The sequence below is a fragment of the Bombina bombina genome, chromosome 9 (assembly GCF_027579735.1).
Source record: "Bombina bombina isolate aBomBom1 chromosome 9, aBomBom1.pri, whole genome shotgun sequence".
Classification (NCBI taxonomy): domain Eukaryota; kingdom Metazoa; phylum Chordata; class Amphibia; order Anura; family Bombinatoridae; genus Bombina; species Bombina bombina.
The window spans coordinates 279,793,991-279,810,620 of NC_069507.1; the positions used below are offsets into that span (position 1 = coordinate 279,793,991).

The following is a 16,630-nucleotide window of genomic DNA, read 5'->3' on the forward strand; positions in this document are numbered from 1 at the left end:
AAAACACTTTAATATGCCCCTCTTTTCAGTATATGAGCAAATGTAAGCACTAAACTTACAGCATATCATGGGCATGAAGAGAAATTACACAAATTCTTTGAAGTATTATATTTTAATGTAGATGTCTCTCCCTCACATCCATAACTCTGCATATCTAGATAAAACATCTCTTAAAGGGATAGTCTAGTCAAAAACAAACTTTCATGATTCAGATAGAGCGGCAATTTTAAGCAACTTTCTAATTTACTCCTATTATCAATTTTTCTTTGTTCTTTTGGTATCTTTATTTTAAAAAGCTGGAACGTAAACTTAGTAGCCGGCCCATTCTTGGTTCAGCACCTTGGTAGCTCTTGCTGATTAGATGGATACATTTAGACACCAATCAGCAAGCGCTACTCAGGTGCTGAACCAAAAATGGGACAGCTTATAAGCTTACATTCAAATAGAGATGCCAAGAGAACGAAGAAAAATTGATAATAGGAGTAAATTAGAAAGTTGCTTAAAATTGCTGTTGTATCTGAATTATGAAAGTTTAATTTTGACTATACTATCCCTTTAAGGTAAAATTTGCCTTTCTAAAATTATTTTATGGACCTCTCTGTACTGACAAAACTTTCTAGATAATCCCTACCAAGCAAGAGCTTTAGATCAGGCCCCAGGTGACTGTGAGAGCCACTTTGGGGATTATTGAGAGTTTTTGAGAATGATTTTGTGTACGCTCACAGCCAGGGTTACTGTGCATTATAGGACTCAATGACAACAAATACATAAATGTTTTAGAAAATGAACATCCTGATATAAAATAGTTTATGCTCCAGTGTGGAAATTATCAATAGGCACAATAGGCAACTGCAAAATGGCTCCTTCCTGGCTTTAGCTCAACTTGTTGCCTATTGCATTTGATCCGACTGTATACTTGAGGATGTGTGAGCCAGTGACAAGTGAACTAGAACGTCAAGGATTGGGTAAGTAATCTGTGCGATTAGCAGCGTAAATCGGTTTTCCCCTGACCAAACAACTCCTATCTTCTGTTGCAAAAATAAGTCTGGTTCACAGAGACCCTCTTCTGTGGCAAAGGTTAGGAGGACTGTGGCATGTTTTTGTAATTATGGTATCAGGTGGTGGCTTCCGTGTGGACCAATAACGGTATCTCCCCTAATAAGCTGCTTTACCAGCTGGTGTCAAGTCTGTACAACCACCACATTTGCAAATCTCTCCCATGTCTGGGTTTAGCTTGTGTCTTCTTATTGCTCAAACAACAACAGGTGTCATCTGCAACAAGAACCTCGCTCTTTGTCTGTCTGCAGAGGTATGCAACCCAGGGTGAATGCCAGGCCAAACATGCACAAGGAATGGTCTTGTAGAATCAGGAGTCTGTTGCATGGAGAGAGAGAAAAACACAGAATTAGTTAACAGCATAATATAAAAATAATCACAGCACAGAGAAGAAGCGGTGGTCACTGTGTAGCCAGAGCAGAGTTCCACTTGCTTGTGTGTGTGTGGCTATTGAGTGCTTAGAGCCTCTGTCAACAAGAGTTTTGTCTCCAAAATACAGAAATATTGTGATGCAGAAAAGGAAGACACTTTTATTGTGAACAAAAAATAAAAACAATTCTTAAATCAAGTTAAAAACATATTCCAGAGATGGATGGAGTGTAGTCTCCCCCTGCCCTTGGGCCGGAGCAGGAAGCGCAGCCACATGGTCCCTAGGCCGGAGCAGGAAGCGCAGCCACCTGGTCCCTAGGCCGGAGCAGGAAGCGCAGCCACCTGGTCCCTAGGCCGGAGCAGGAAGCGCAGCCACATGGTCTCTAGGCCAGAGCAGGAAGCGCAGCCACATGGTCTCTAGGCCGGAGCAGGAAGCGCAGCCACATGGTCCCTAGGCCGGAGCAGGAAGCGCAGCCACATGGTCCCTAGGCCGGAGCAGGAAGCGCAGCCACCTGGTCCCTAGGCCGGAGCAGGAAGCGCAGCCACATGGTCTCTAGGGCCGGAGCAGGCAGCGCAGCCACATGGTCCCTAGGCCAGAGCAGGAAGCGCAGCCACATGGTCCCTAGGCCGGAGCAGGAAGCGCAGCCACATGGTCCCTAGGGCCGGAGCAGGCAGCGCAGCCACATGGTCCCTAGGGCCGGAGCAGAAAGCGCAGCCACATGGTCCCTAGGGCCGGAGCAGGAAGCGCAGCCACATGGTCCCTAGGGCCGGAGCAGGAAGCGCAGCCACATGGTCCCTAGGGCCGGAGCAGGAAGCGCAGCCACATGGTCCCTAGGCCGGAGCAGGAAGCGCAGCCACATGGTCCCTAGGCCGGAGCAGGAAGCGCAGCCACATGGTCCCTAGGCCGGAGCAGGAAGCGCAGCCACATGGTCCCTAGGCCGGAGCAGGAAGCGCAGCCACATGGTCCCTAGGCCGGAGCAGGAAGCGCAGCCACATAGTCCCTAGGCCGGAGCAGAAAGCGCAGCCACATGGTCCCTAGGACGGATAAAGGAACCACAGCCACTGCCCCTAAGCAGGAACCACAGAGGAAGAATTTTTTGGTTCGGGCAGCTACGGTGCAAACCTTGTACTCTTTAAGAGGTATATAGACGACCTTCTGTTAATATGGAAAGGTCCTGAACAAGATCTTGTCAAAATGTTTGAAGAAATAAACAAAAAACTAAATTTATGCTTACCTGATAAATTACTTTCTTTTATGATATGACGAGTCCACGGATTTCATCCTTACTTGTGGGATATTAACCTCCTACTAACAGGAAGTGGCAAAGAGCACCACAGCAGAGCTGTATATATAGCCCCTCCCCTTCCCCTCCACCCTCAGTCATTCGGCCGAAGGTATAGGAAGAGAAAAAGGAAAGGCTATAAGGTGCAGAGGTGACTGAAGTTTACAAAAAATATAAAGAAAAACTGTCTTAAAAAGAACAGGGTGGGCCGTGGACTCGTCATATCGTAAAAGAAAGTAATTTATCAGATAAGCATAAATTTAGTTTTCTTTTACAAAGATATGACAAGTCCACGGATTTCATCCTTACTTGTGGGAAACCAATACCAAAGCAATAGGACACGGATGAAAGGGAGGGACAAGACAGGAACCTAAACGGAAGGCACCACTGCTTGAAGAACCTTCCTCCCAAAAACAGCCTCAGACGAAGCAAAAGTATCAAATTTGTAAAATTTGGAAAAAGTGTGAAGGGACGACCAAGTCGCAGCCTTACAAATCTGTTCCACAGATGCATCATTTTTAAAAACCCATGTGGAAGCCACCGCTCTAGTAGAGTGAGCCGTAATTCTTTCAGGAGGCTGCTGTCCAGCAGTCTCATATGCCAGGCGGATGATACTTCTCAGCCAAAAAGAAAGAGGTAGCCGTAGCTTTCTGACCCCTAACGCTTTCCAGAATAAACAATGAATAATGAAGATGATTGATGGAAATCCTTAGTTGCCTGTAAGTAAAACTTTAAGGCACGGACCACGTCCAAGTTATGTAACAGACACTCCTTCTTAGAAGAAGGATTAGGACACAAGGAAGGAACAACAATTTCCTGATTAATATTCTTATTCGAAACAACCTTAGGAAGGAACCCAGGTTTGGTACGTAAAAACCACCTTATCAAAATGAAATATGAGATAAGGCAAATCACACTGTAATGCTAAAAGCTCAGAAACTCTTCGAGCAAAAGAAATAGCAACCAAAAACAGAACTTTCCAAGATAATAGTTTAATATCTATGGAATGCATAGGTTCAAACGGAACCCCTTGCAGAACTAAATTCAAACTCCAGGGTGGAGTAATAGGTCTAAATACAGGCTTAATTCTAGATAGAGCCTGACAAAAAGACTGAACATCTGATACATTTGCCAAACATTTGTGAAACAGAATTGACAAAGCTGAAATTTGCCCCTTTAAGGAACCTGCTGATAACCCTTTCTCCAATCCTTCTTGGAGAAAAGACAAAATCCTAGGAATCCTAACTTTACTCCATGAATAACCCTTGGATTCACACCAAAAAGATATTTACGCCATATCTTATGATAGATTTTTCTAGTGACAGGCTTTCTAGCCTGTATCAAAGTATTGATAACTGAATCAGAGAATCCTCGCTTCGATAAAATCAAGCGTTCAATCTCCACACAGTCAGTTGCAGAGAAATTAGATTTGGATGTTGGAAAGGACCTTGAATGAGAAGGTCCTGTCTCAACGGAAGTTTCCACGGTGGCAGAGAGGACATGTCCACTAGATCCTCATACCAAGTCCTGCGTGGCCACGCAGGCGCTATCAGGATCACTGAAGCTCTCTCCTATTTGATTCGAGCAGTCACGCGTGGGAGGAGAGGAAACGGCGGAAACACATAAGCTAGGCTGAACAACCAAGGTACTGCCAAGGCATCTATCAGTTCGGCCTGAGGATCCTTTCACCGGGATCCGTATCTTGGAAGCTTGGCATTCTGACGAGATGCCATCAAATCCAATTCCGGTCTGCCCCATCTGAGAATCAATGAAGCAAATACCTCCGGGTGAAGTTCCCACTCCCCCGGATGAAACATCTGTCGACTTAGAAAATCTGCTTCCCAGTTCTCTACCCCTGGGATGTAGATCACTGACAGATGACAAGAGTGGGCCTCTGCCCAACTGATTATCTTGTATACTTCTATCATCGCTAAAGAACTCCTTGTTCCCCCCTGATGATTGACATATGCCACAGTAATTATGATGTACGACTGGAATTTGATGAATTTGGCCGAAACCAACTGAGGCCACGCCTGAAGCACATTGAAGATTGCTCTTAGCTCCAGAAGATTGATTGGAAGTAGAGACTCCACCTGAGTCCAAACACCCTGAGCCTTCAGAGAGTTCCAAACTGCACCCCAGCCCAGAAGGCTGGCATCTGTTGTCACTATCACCCACGAGGGTCTGTGGAAACAAGTTCCCTGGGACAGATGATCTGGCGACAACCACCAAAGAAGAGAGAGTTTCTGGTCTCTTGATCCAGAATTATCTTTGGAGATAAATCTGCATAATCCCCATTCCACTGACCGAGCATGCACAGTTGCAGTGGTCTGAGATGAAAGCGAGCAAAACGGAACAATGTCCATTTCCGCTACCATTAAGCCGATTACCTCTATACACTGAGCCACTGATGGCCGAGGAATGGACAGAAGTGCTTGGCAAGTATTCAAAATCTTTGATTTTCTGACCTCCGTCAAATACTTTCATGGCTACCGAGTCTATCAGAATTCCCAGAAAAGGAACCCTTGTCTGTGGAACAAGTGAACTCTTCTCTAGGTTCACCTTCCAGGCGTGAGTTCTCAGAAAAGACAACACTGTGTCCGTGTGAGATTTTGTCAGATGATATGTTGACGCCTGAATCAGAATATCATCCAGATAAGGTGCCACCGCTATCCCTTGCAGTTTGAGAACTGCCAAAAGAGACCCTAGAACCTTTGTGAAGATTCTGGGTGCTGTGGCCAACCCGAAAGGAAGAGCCACAAACTGATAATGTTTGTCCAAGAAGGCAAACCTTAGAAACCGATGATGATCTTTGTGGATTGGAATATGAAGGTAAGCATCCTTCAAATCCACGATAGTCATATATTGACCCTCCTGGATCATTGGCAAAATCATTCGAATTGTCTCCATCTTGAATGATGGAACTCTTAGAAATTTGTTTAGAAACTTGAGGTCAAAAAATGAGTCTGAATGTTCCCTCTTTTTTGGGGACCACAAATAGGTTTGAGTAAAGCCCCTGTCCCAATTTTGAAACAGGACAGATTACTCCCATAGTAAAAAGCTTGCTATGAGTCCCGAATGGTATCTGATATAGGAAACATTTTCTTAAAATTAGGAGAGGGAGAAAACGGTATACCTGGTCTATCCCATTCCTTGCTAATAATTTCCGAAATTCTCTTAGGAACCGGAAAAACATCAGTGTAAGTAGGAACTTCCAAATATTTATCCATTTTACACAATTTCTCTGGGAGGAATCACAATAGGATCACAATCATCCAGAGTCGCTAAAAACCTCCCTAAGCAACAAGCAGAGGTGTTCAAGCTTAAATTTAAATGACATAGCATCCGAATCTGTCTGAGGCAAAACATTCCCTGAATCAGAAATTTCACCCTCAGACAGTAATTCCCTGATCCCCAACTCAGAGCACTGTGAGGGAACATCGGAAATAGCTAATAAAGCATCAGAGGATTCAGTATTTACATTAATACTTGACCTACTGCGTTTACCCTGCAACACTGGTAATTTAGACAATATCTCTGTAAGGGTAGTTGACATAACTGCAGCCATCTCCTGCAGAGTAAAGGAATTAGACACACTAGAAGTACTAGGCGTCGCTTGTGTGGGCATAAAAGGTTGTGACACTTGGGGAGAATTGGATGGCATATCCCGATTCTCTTCAGACTGAGAATCATCCCTAGGCACACTTACTTTATTTAAAATATGCTTTTTACATTGTAAAGCCCTTTCAGTACAAAAGTTACACAATGTAAGAGGGGGTTGCACAATAGCTTCTAAACACATAGAACAATGAGAAACCTCAATGTCAGACATGTTGAACAGACTAGTAATACCACAAAAGTCGTTTAAACACTTATTTATAGCATAAAATAAACATTAGAAAAAAGTGTAACAATTTTTCCAAAATGCACAAAAAACGTTAAATTATTCCCAAATTGAACTTAATATCGTTGGTTAATCCAAAAATTACTGCACCCAGAAGCAAGGGCAGAAATAAGGCTTTAGCAGTACTTATATCAACATGTAGTCAAAAGATAGATAAAAATACACTCTGCAGCTCTGTGGCGCCTACCTGCCCCCAGGGTACTTCGAATCATGTTTCCAACCCTTCAGACCAGCTACACAGTCCAGGAGCCACCAAGCTAGTTTGCTGCTGCTAAGCCTTTAGAAATTGCGCCAAAATAGGCTCCGCCCCTTAAGGTCAAAAGTTGGAGTAGGCCCAAACAACACCGCATGGAAATGCAGTTTTGCACTAAAGTAAAAATACACAGTCACACACAATATAACCCTCAAGCATAAAACCAAAAAGTTTTAAGTGCCAAAAATAAAAAACATAAAACATTGTTTTTTTATATTGTCTCCCATGTCACATAATGCCCAAATATCAACTAATGATAAATATAAAATAGGGACTCCAGTAACACCCCTCTTATTAAAATAGGTTTTACTGCTTACCCCATTCCCATATAGGGAAATAAATGCCAGCCAGTTCTGATATATCAAGTCTCTTCAGAAATAAAAGGCTGCACATACCTTAATGCTGCTTGTAGCATGAAACCGGTCTCCACACCGAAGATGTCTCATGGTTACCTTCAAAAGTCTTGTGGGAACCAGCGTGGATCTTAGGTACAAATGCTAAGATCATCAAACCTCAGGGCAGAAATCTTCTTCCACATCCCCCTGAGGAAAAACATAATGTATGCTTACCTGATAAATTTATTTCTCTTGTAGCGTATCCAGTCCACGGATCATCCATTACTTGTGGGATATTCTCCTTCCCAACAGGAAGTTGCAAGAGGATCACCCACAGCAGAGCTGCTATATAGCTCCTCCCCTCACTGCCATATCCAGTCATTCGACCGAAACAAGCCGAGAAAGGAGAAACCATAGGGTGCAGTGGTGACTGTAGTTTAATTAAAATTTAGACCTGCCTGAAAAGGACAGGGCGGGCCGTGGACTGGATACACTACAAGAGAAATACATTTATCAGGTAAGCATAAATTATGTTTTCTCTTGTTAAGTGTATCCAGTCCACGGATCATCCATTACTTGTGGGATACCAATACCAAAGCTAAAGTACACGGATGATGGGAGGGACAAGGCAGGAACTTAAATGGAAGGAACCACTGCCTGTAGAACCTTTCTCCCAAAAACAGCCTCCGAAGAAGCAAAAGTATCAAATTTGGAAAATTTGGAAAAAGTATGAAGCGAAGACCAAGTTGCAGCCTTGCAAATCTGTTCAACAGAGGCCTCATTTTTAAAGGCCCAGGTGGAAGCCACAGCTCTAGTAGAATGAGCTGTAATCCTTCCAGGAGGCTGCTGTCCAGCAGTCTCATAGGCTAAACGGATTATACTCCGAAGCCAAAAAGAAAGAGAGGTTGCCGAGGCCTTCTGACCTCTCCTCTGTCCAGAGTAAACAACAAACAGGTTAGATGTTTTTGCGAAAATCTTTAGTAGCCTGTAAGTAAAACTTCAAGGCACGGACTACGTCTAGATTATGCAAAAGACGTTCCTTCTTTGAAGAAGGATTAGGACATAATGATGGAACAACAATCTCTTGATTGATATTCTTGTTAGAAACCACTTTAGGTAAAAACCCAGGTTTTGTACGCAGAACAACTTTATCTGAATGAAAGATCAGATAAGGAGAATCACAATGTAAGGCAGATAACTCCAAGACTCTTCGAGCCGAGGAAATAGCCATCAGAAAAATAACTTTCCATGAAAGAAGTTTGATATCAATAGAATGAAGGGGTTCAAACGGAACCCCTTGAAGAACTTTAAGAACCAAGTTTAAGCTCCATGGAGGAGCAACAGGTTTAAACACAGGCTTAATTCTAACTAAAGCCTGACAAAATGCCTGAACGTCTGGAACTTCTGCCAGACGCTTGTGTAAAAGGACAGAGCAGAAATCTGTCCCTTTAAAGAACTAGCTGATAATCCTTTGTCCAAACCCTCTTGGAGGAAGGACAATATCCTAGGAATCCTAACCCTACTCCATGAGTAATTCTTGGATTCACACCAATGAAGATATTTACGCCATATCTTGTGGTAAATTTTCCTGGTGACAGGCTTTCGTGCCTGTATTAAGGTATCAATTACTGACTCGGAGAAGCCATGCTTTGATAGGATCAAGCGTTCAATCTTCATGCAGTCAGTCTCAGAGAAAGTAGATTCGGATGATTGAAAGGACCTTGTATTAGAAGGTCTTGTCTCAGAGGCAGAGTCCATGGTGGAAAGGATGACATGTCCACTAGGTCTGCATACCAGGTCCTGCGTGGCCACGCAGGCGCTATCAATATCACTGATGCTCTTTCCTGTTTGATTTTGGCTATCAGACGAGGGAGCAGAGGAAACGGTGGAAACACATAAGCCAGGTTGAAGAACCAAGGCGCTGCTAGAGCATCTATCAGTGCCGCTTCTAGGTCCCTGGACCTGGATCCGTAACAAGGAAGCTTGGCGTTCTGGCAAGACGCCATGAGATCCAATTCTGGTTTGCCCCAACGGAGAACCAATTGAGCAAACACCTCCGGATGGAGTTCCCATTCCCCCGGATGAAAAGTCTGACGACTTAGAAAATCCGCCTCCCAGTTCTCTACACCTGGGATATGGAACGCTGACAGGTGGCAAGAGTGAGTCTCTGCCCAGCGAATTATCTTGGAGACTTCTGACATCGCTAGGGAACTCCTGGTTCCCCCTTGATGGTTGATGTAAGCCACAGTCGTGATGTTGTCTGACTGAAATCTGATGAACCTCAGTGTTGCTAGCTGAGGCCAAGCCAGAAGAGCATTGAATATTGCTCTTAACTCCAGAATATTTATTGGGAGGAGTTTCTCCTCCTGAGTCCATGAACCCTGAGCCTTCAGGGAGTTCCAGACTGCACCCCAACCTAGAAGGCTGGCATCTGTTGTTACAATTGTCCAATCTGGTCTGCGAAAGGTCATACCCTTGGACAGATGGGCCCGAGATAACCACCAGAGAAGAGAATCTCTGGTTTCCTGATCCAGATTTAGTAGAGGGGACAAATCTGTGTAATCCCCATTCCACTGACTGAGCATGCATAATTGCAGCGGTCTGAGATGCAGGCGCGCGAATGGCACTATGTCCATCGCCGCTACCATTAAGCCGATCACTTCCATGCACTGAGCCACCGTGGGGCGCGGAATGGAGTGAAGAACACGGCAAGCATTTAGAAGTTTTGATAACCTGGACTCCGTCAGGTAAATTTTCATTTCTACAGAATCTATTAGTCCCTAGGAAGGAAACCCTCGTGAGAGGAGATAGAGAACTCTTTTCTTCGTTCACTTTCCACCCATGCGACCTCAGGAATGCCAGAACTATCTCTGTATGAGATTTGGCAATTTGAAAGCTTGACGCCTGTATCAGGATATCGTCCAGGTAAGGAGCCACCGCTATGCCTCGCGGTCTTAGGACCGCCAGAAGTGAGCCCAGAACCATTGTAAAAATTCTTGGGGCTGTAGCCAACCCGAATGGAAGAGCTACAAATTGGTAATGCCTGTCTAGAAAGGCAAACCTCAGGAACTGATGATGATTCTTGTGAATCGGAATGTGAAGGTAGGCATCCTTTAAGTCCACTGTGGTCATGTACTGACCCTCATGGATCATGGGTAAAATGGTTTGAATAGTTTCCATCTTGAATGACGGAACTCTGAGGAATTTGTTTAGGATCTTTAAATCCAAAATTGGTCTGAAGGTTCCCTCTTTTTTGGGAACCACAAACAGATTTGAATAAAACCCCTGTCCTTGTTCCGTCCGCGGAACTGGATGGATCACTCCCATTACAAGGAGATCTTGTACGCAGCTTAGGAATGCCTCTTTCTTTATCTGGTTTGCAGATAATCTTGAAAGGTGAAATCTCCCTTGTGGAGGAGAAGCTTTGAAGTCCAGAAGATATCCCTGAGATATGATCTCCAACGCCCAGGGATCCTGAACATCTCTTGCCCACGCCTGGGCGAAGAGAGAGAGTCTGCCCCCTACTAGATACGTTGTCCGATAGGGGGCCGCTCCTTCATGCTGTCTTAGAGGCAGCAGCAGGCTTTCTGGCCTGCTTGCCCTTGTTCCAGGACTGGTTAGGTTTCCAGGCCTGCTTGGATTGAGCAAAAGTTCCCTCTTGTTATGAAGCAGAGGAAGTTGATGCTGCACCTGCCTTGAAATTTCGAAAGGCACGAAAATTAGACTGTTTGGCCTTTTCCTGAGGAAGGGTCTGACCCTTACCTCCAGTAATGTCAGCAATAATTTCTTTCAAACCAGGCCCGAATAAGGTCTGCCCCTTGAAAGGAATGTTGAGTAATTTAGACTTCAGAAGTCACATCAGCTGACCAGGATTTGAGCCATAGCGCCCTACGCGCCTGGATGGCGAATCCGGAATTCTTAGCCGTTAGTTTAGTCAAATGAACAATGGCATCAGAAACAAATGAGTTAGCTAGCTTAAGAGTTCTAAGCTTGTCAACAATTTCAGTCAATGGAGCTGTATGGATGACCTCTTCCAGGGCCTCAAACCAGAATGCCGCCGCAGCAGTGACAGGCGCAATGCATGCAAGGGGCTGTAAAATAAAACCTTGTTGAATAAACATTTTCTTAAGGTAACCCTCTAATTTTTTATCCATTGGATCTGAAAAAGCACAACTGTCCTCAACCGGGATAGTGGTACGATTTGCTAAAGTAGAAACTGCTCCCTCCACCTTAGAGACAGTCTGCCATAAGTCCCGTGTAGTGGCATCTATTGGAAACATTTTTCTAAATATAGGAGGTGGGGAAAAGGGCACACCGGGCCTATCCCACTCCTTACTAATAATTTCTGTAAGCCTTTTAGGTATTGGAAAAACATCAGTACTCACCGGCACTGCATAGTATTTATCCAGCCTACACAATTTCTCTGGCACTGCAATTGTGTCACAGTCATTCAGAGAAGCTAATACCTCCCCAAGCAATACACGGAGGTTCTCAAGCTTAAATTTAAAATTAGAAATCTCTGAATCAGGTCTCCCCGATTCAGAGACGTCACCCACAGACTGAAGCTCTCCGTGCTCAGGTTCTGCATATTGTGACGCAGTATCAGACATGGCTCTTACAGCATCTACGCGCTCTGTATCTCGTCTAATCCCAGAGCTATTGATCTTGCCTCTTATTTCAGGCAATCTGGATAATACCTCTGACAGGGTATTATTCATGATTGCAGCCATGTCCTGCAAAGTAATCGCTATGGGCGTCCCTGATGTACTTGGCGCCATATTAGCGTGCGTCCCTTGAGCGGGAGGCGAAGGGTCCGACACGTGGGGAGAGTTAGCCGGCATAACTTCCCCCTCGACAGACCCCTCTGGTGACAATTCTTTTATAGATAAAGACTGATCTTTACTGTTTAAGGTGAAATCAATACATTTAGTACACATTCTCCTATGGGGCTCCACCATGGCTTTTAAACATAATGAACAAGTATCCTCTGTTTCAGACATGTTTGTACAGACTAGCAATGAGACTAGCAAGCTTGGAAAACACTTTAAAGCAAGTTAACAAGCAATATAAAAAAACGTTACTGTGCCTTTAAGAGAAACAAATTTTGACAAAATTTGAAATAACAGTGAAAAAAGGCAGTTACACTAACAAAATTTTTACAGTGTATGTAACAAGTCAGCAGAGCATTGCACCCACTTGCAAATGGATGATTAACCCCTTAATAACAAAAACAGAATAATAAATGACAAAAACGTTTTTTAAACACAGTCACAACAACTGCCACAGTCTACTGTGATTGTTACCCTCCTCAAACACGACTTTGAAGCCTTTTGAGCCCTTCAGAGATGTCCTGTATCATGCAGAGGGAAGCTGAATGTCTCTGTCAGTATTTTTAGCTGCACAGAAAAGCACTAAAATAGGCCCTTCCCACTCATATTGCAACAGTGGAAAGCCTGTTACTAGGCAAAAATCAAGCCAGCCATGTGGAAAAAAACTAGGCCCCAATAAGTTTTGTCACCAAACATATATAAAAACGATTAACATGCCAGCAAATGTTTTATATTACACTTTTATAAGAGTATGTATCTCTGTTAATAAGCCTGATACCAGTCGCTATCACTGCATTTAAGGCTTAACTTACATTAATCCGGTATCAGCAGCATTTTTCTAGCAAATTCCATCCCTAGAAATATGTTAACTGCACATACCTTATTGCAGGAAAACCTGCACGCCATTCCCCCTCTGAAGTTACCTCACTCCTCAGAATATGTGAGAACGGCAGTGGATCTTAGTTACTTCTGCTAAGATCATAGAAATCACAGGCAGATTCTTCTTCTAATGCTGCCTGAGATGAAACAGTACACTCCGGTACCATTTAAAAATAACAAACTTTTGATTGAAGTTAAAAAACTAACTATAATACACCACTCTCCTCTTACTACATCCATCTTTGTTGAGAGTTGCAAGACAATGACTGGATATGGCAGTGAGGGGATGAGCTATATAGCAGCTCTGCTGTGGGTGATCCTCTTGCAACTTCCTGTTGGGAAGGAGAATATCCCACAAGTAATGGATGATCCGTGGACTGGATACACTTAACAAGAGAAATAGTATGCACCGGTACCATTTAAAATAAAAAAACTTCTTGATTGAAGAAACTAAAACTAACACCTCACTTTACCATGTCTTCCTAGTATAACACAGGCAAAGAGAATGACTGAGGGTGGAGGGGAAGGGCTATATATACAGCTCTGCTGTGGTGCTCTTTGCTACTTCCTGTTAGCAGGAGGTTAATATCCCACAAGTAAGGATGAAATCTGTGGACTCGTCATATCTTTGTAAAAGAAATAACTATAGTTTAAATTTTACCTATAACCTCAGTAAAAACACAATCACTTTCCTAGACCTAGAAATCACTGACAACAAAATAGAGACTAAAACACACTTTAAAATGGTTGATTGCAACAATTATCTTCATGCAAAAAGTTGCCATTTAGACACCTGGAAAAACAACATCCCCATAGGACAGTGCCTGAGGATACGCAAAAATTGCTCAAGGACGATAGACTTTGATGAACAGGCAGGGACTCTGATAAAAAGATTTAATTCCAGAGGTTATAACGTGGAAAACACCAATAAGGCATTAGAAAGAGCTAAAAACACTAATAGAGAGTCTATTGGTATACAAAGAAAAAGTTACTGCTGTAAGCGACTTAATAAAAATTCCATTTGTGACAGACTACCATATTGATCATAATTTAATCAAACAAATTGTAAAAAAACATTGGCACTTCATAAAAGAGGATAATATCCTGGGAGATAAGATATCAAATAACCCCAGTTTTGTACTCAAAAAAGCAACTAACTTAAAATCAATTCTTGCACCAAGAGAAATGAACTAAAGTATTGGTACAGAAAGACCTTTATGGACATTGATTGGCTGCTTTTTACCCATGTTATTCATACACAGCATGTGGACATAGTAGTAAATTGAAAAAGATACAGATAGGCAATACAGAAGATATTATACAAATGAAAGAACTAATAAGGTGTACCCATAAAGGTATAAATTATATTTTAAAATGCACCTGCAATCTTTTTTATTTTGGGGAAACAAAAAAGGCCGTAGGAGATAGAATCGGAGAGCATCTCTGTAATATTGAGAATGGAATTGAAGATACACACCTTTATAAACATTTTAAAACCATACATAAAGGCAACACAAAAGATATGTCCTATTGGGGGATCTATAAAGTAAAAAAGCACTGGAGAGGGGGGGATATACAGAAAAAAATATTACTTAAGGAAGCAGAATTCATTTTTAAATATGACACCCTATTCCCAAAAGGCTTAAACTCAGAGCTAGATATATCACCATTTCTTTTGGATTGAAGTATAAATTATTAGAGTACTTTTCATTTAACACATTGATAAAACTACCAACAAGTAAGAATCGCTAGGAAACATTTAAATAATTATCTCATTATCATATTTGAATACACTTTACCTTTTTAGGCACCAGTTTATTAATGATATTAACTTGCACTATAATTCACTAATGCTCTAATGCACTTTTGTCTCCTTTCCCATTTATATTATTTTTTCTTTCTAATCCCATAAAAAATAACTTCATTTAGGCAATCTAACCATTAATAAGAAAATATTAAGACACTGTTACGATAAAACACTTTATTTGATGTGACCAGATTGTTAACTAAAGATGGATAACGGATGGGATAGTAGTGAAGCTGTCTGCAATTACAAAATACCACCTTAACTTTAAGGATCAAGGATTAACCAATAAGGAAAGAGCTGGATCTACAAAAGGAAGGTGTTGCATGGTCTAAAATCATTCTTGATAAAGCTCTACAAGAGAGCGAAACGCGTAGAATTGTGGGACTGTGCACCTTCAACATCAGTGCTAATACTTGACATTAGCATTTCCTAACAACCCGGGTTGATTATTCTTTAACTACAACTTTGTTTCTGGCTAAAAAAACCTGCGTGTGAACTCAATACATAACAGATATATTTGTCAAGCTGTTTTTATAGATATATTTTTAATACAAACCTACAGAGAATACAGGAAATAGTAATATATTTTTTCTGAAAATCAGAAGCAATTTAAGTCTCCTAAAAAGACATAAATATCTCTATTTTCTGCAAACTCTGTAATAACTAATGTCATTTTATTAGCGATATTGGAATCAGTTTCTTATAATGGATTTATACTAGAGACGTCTCTAAAAATTGTTTACCATTTTTATGTATTATTAAATTGTATTTATTTTTCTATGTCTGATCTATATATACATATATTTCTATTAGCATCTAATAGATCAACTCTTTGAACAATCACTTAATACACGGCCATTGGGTATCTTTAGCTGTGAGCGCCCTTACACCCCCAAATATCTCTTTCAGGAACCACAGACCCCTGCCCCTAGATTACTGCTTTGTGTCACCAGACATCAGCACTACAAAGCTGTGGAGAAATCAGGGGCTCGCTATGCCCAGCCAGAGCTCTATGGGACACTCAGAAGCCAAGCGTATGGTAAACAGGATGGTTCTAGGAGCAGTCACTTTGCATAATCTGATGAGGAACTTGCAAAACCATTTGTGGTGAGGGAGACAGTGGGGGAAGGCAGCTGTGTGGTCTGTCAGGCATTATAGCTTTGCTTTTAAGCAATAGGGTCGTGATACATCTGCTCGTGCACAAAAGGCTAGACACGTACGTCCTTAGAAGAGTGGAGGATACTCAGGGCCCCTGGTGCCCAGTCAACCACTGAAAATGAGATTTATCATAAGAAAAAAAACTCTTATTCAGATACAGAACATTATTAAACAACCTTTCAATCTGCTTCTAACATTGGGGGCTAGCTGAGCACATTGTGAAGCCAATGAATAGAGGCATATATGTGCAGCCACCAATCAGCAGCTAGCTCCCAGCTCCTGAGCCTATCTAGACATGCTTTTAAACACAGAATACCAAAGAGAATGAAGCAAATTAGATAATAGAAGTAACTTGCTTAAAAGTGAATGTTTTATCTGAATCATGAAGTAATTATGTTGGGTTTATGTCACTTTAATTAAATAAGAACATTTATGCTTACCTGATAAATGTATTTATTTTTTGACACGATGAATCCACGGATCATCTTAATTACTAATGGGATATTCACCTCCTGGTCAGCAGGAGGAGGCAAAGAGCACCACAGCAGAGCTGTTAAATAGCTCCTCCCTTCCCTCCCACTCCAGTCATTCAACCAAAGTTAGGAAGAGAAAGGAAAAGACAAGGTGCAGAAGTGTCTGAAGTTTATAATAACCAACAACCTGTCTACAAGAACAGGGCGGGCCGTTGTCAGGGTTTTTTCCTGCCTTGTTTGTCATGTGCTGCTGGCAGCCATTTTACTCACCTCTCTTGCTGACT

The 16,630-nt window shown here is 42.2% G+C and overlaps 1 protein-coding gene across 1 annotated transcript in view; it reads right to left on the minus strand.

Moving 5' to 3' along the window:
• Positions 1–507: 507 nt before the first annotated feature.
• Positions 508–16,630, minus strand: part of LOC128640338 (protein C10) — a 51,775-nt gene continuing 35,652 nt past the window's right edge. Inside the window, exon 5 of the mRNA XM_053692833.1 lies at positions 508–1,374. The gene's annotated coding sequence lies outside the window, so the exon portion shown is untranslated. The remainder of the gene's footprint in view (positions 1,375–16,630) is intronic.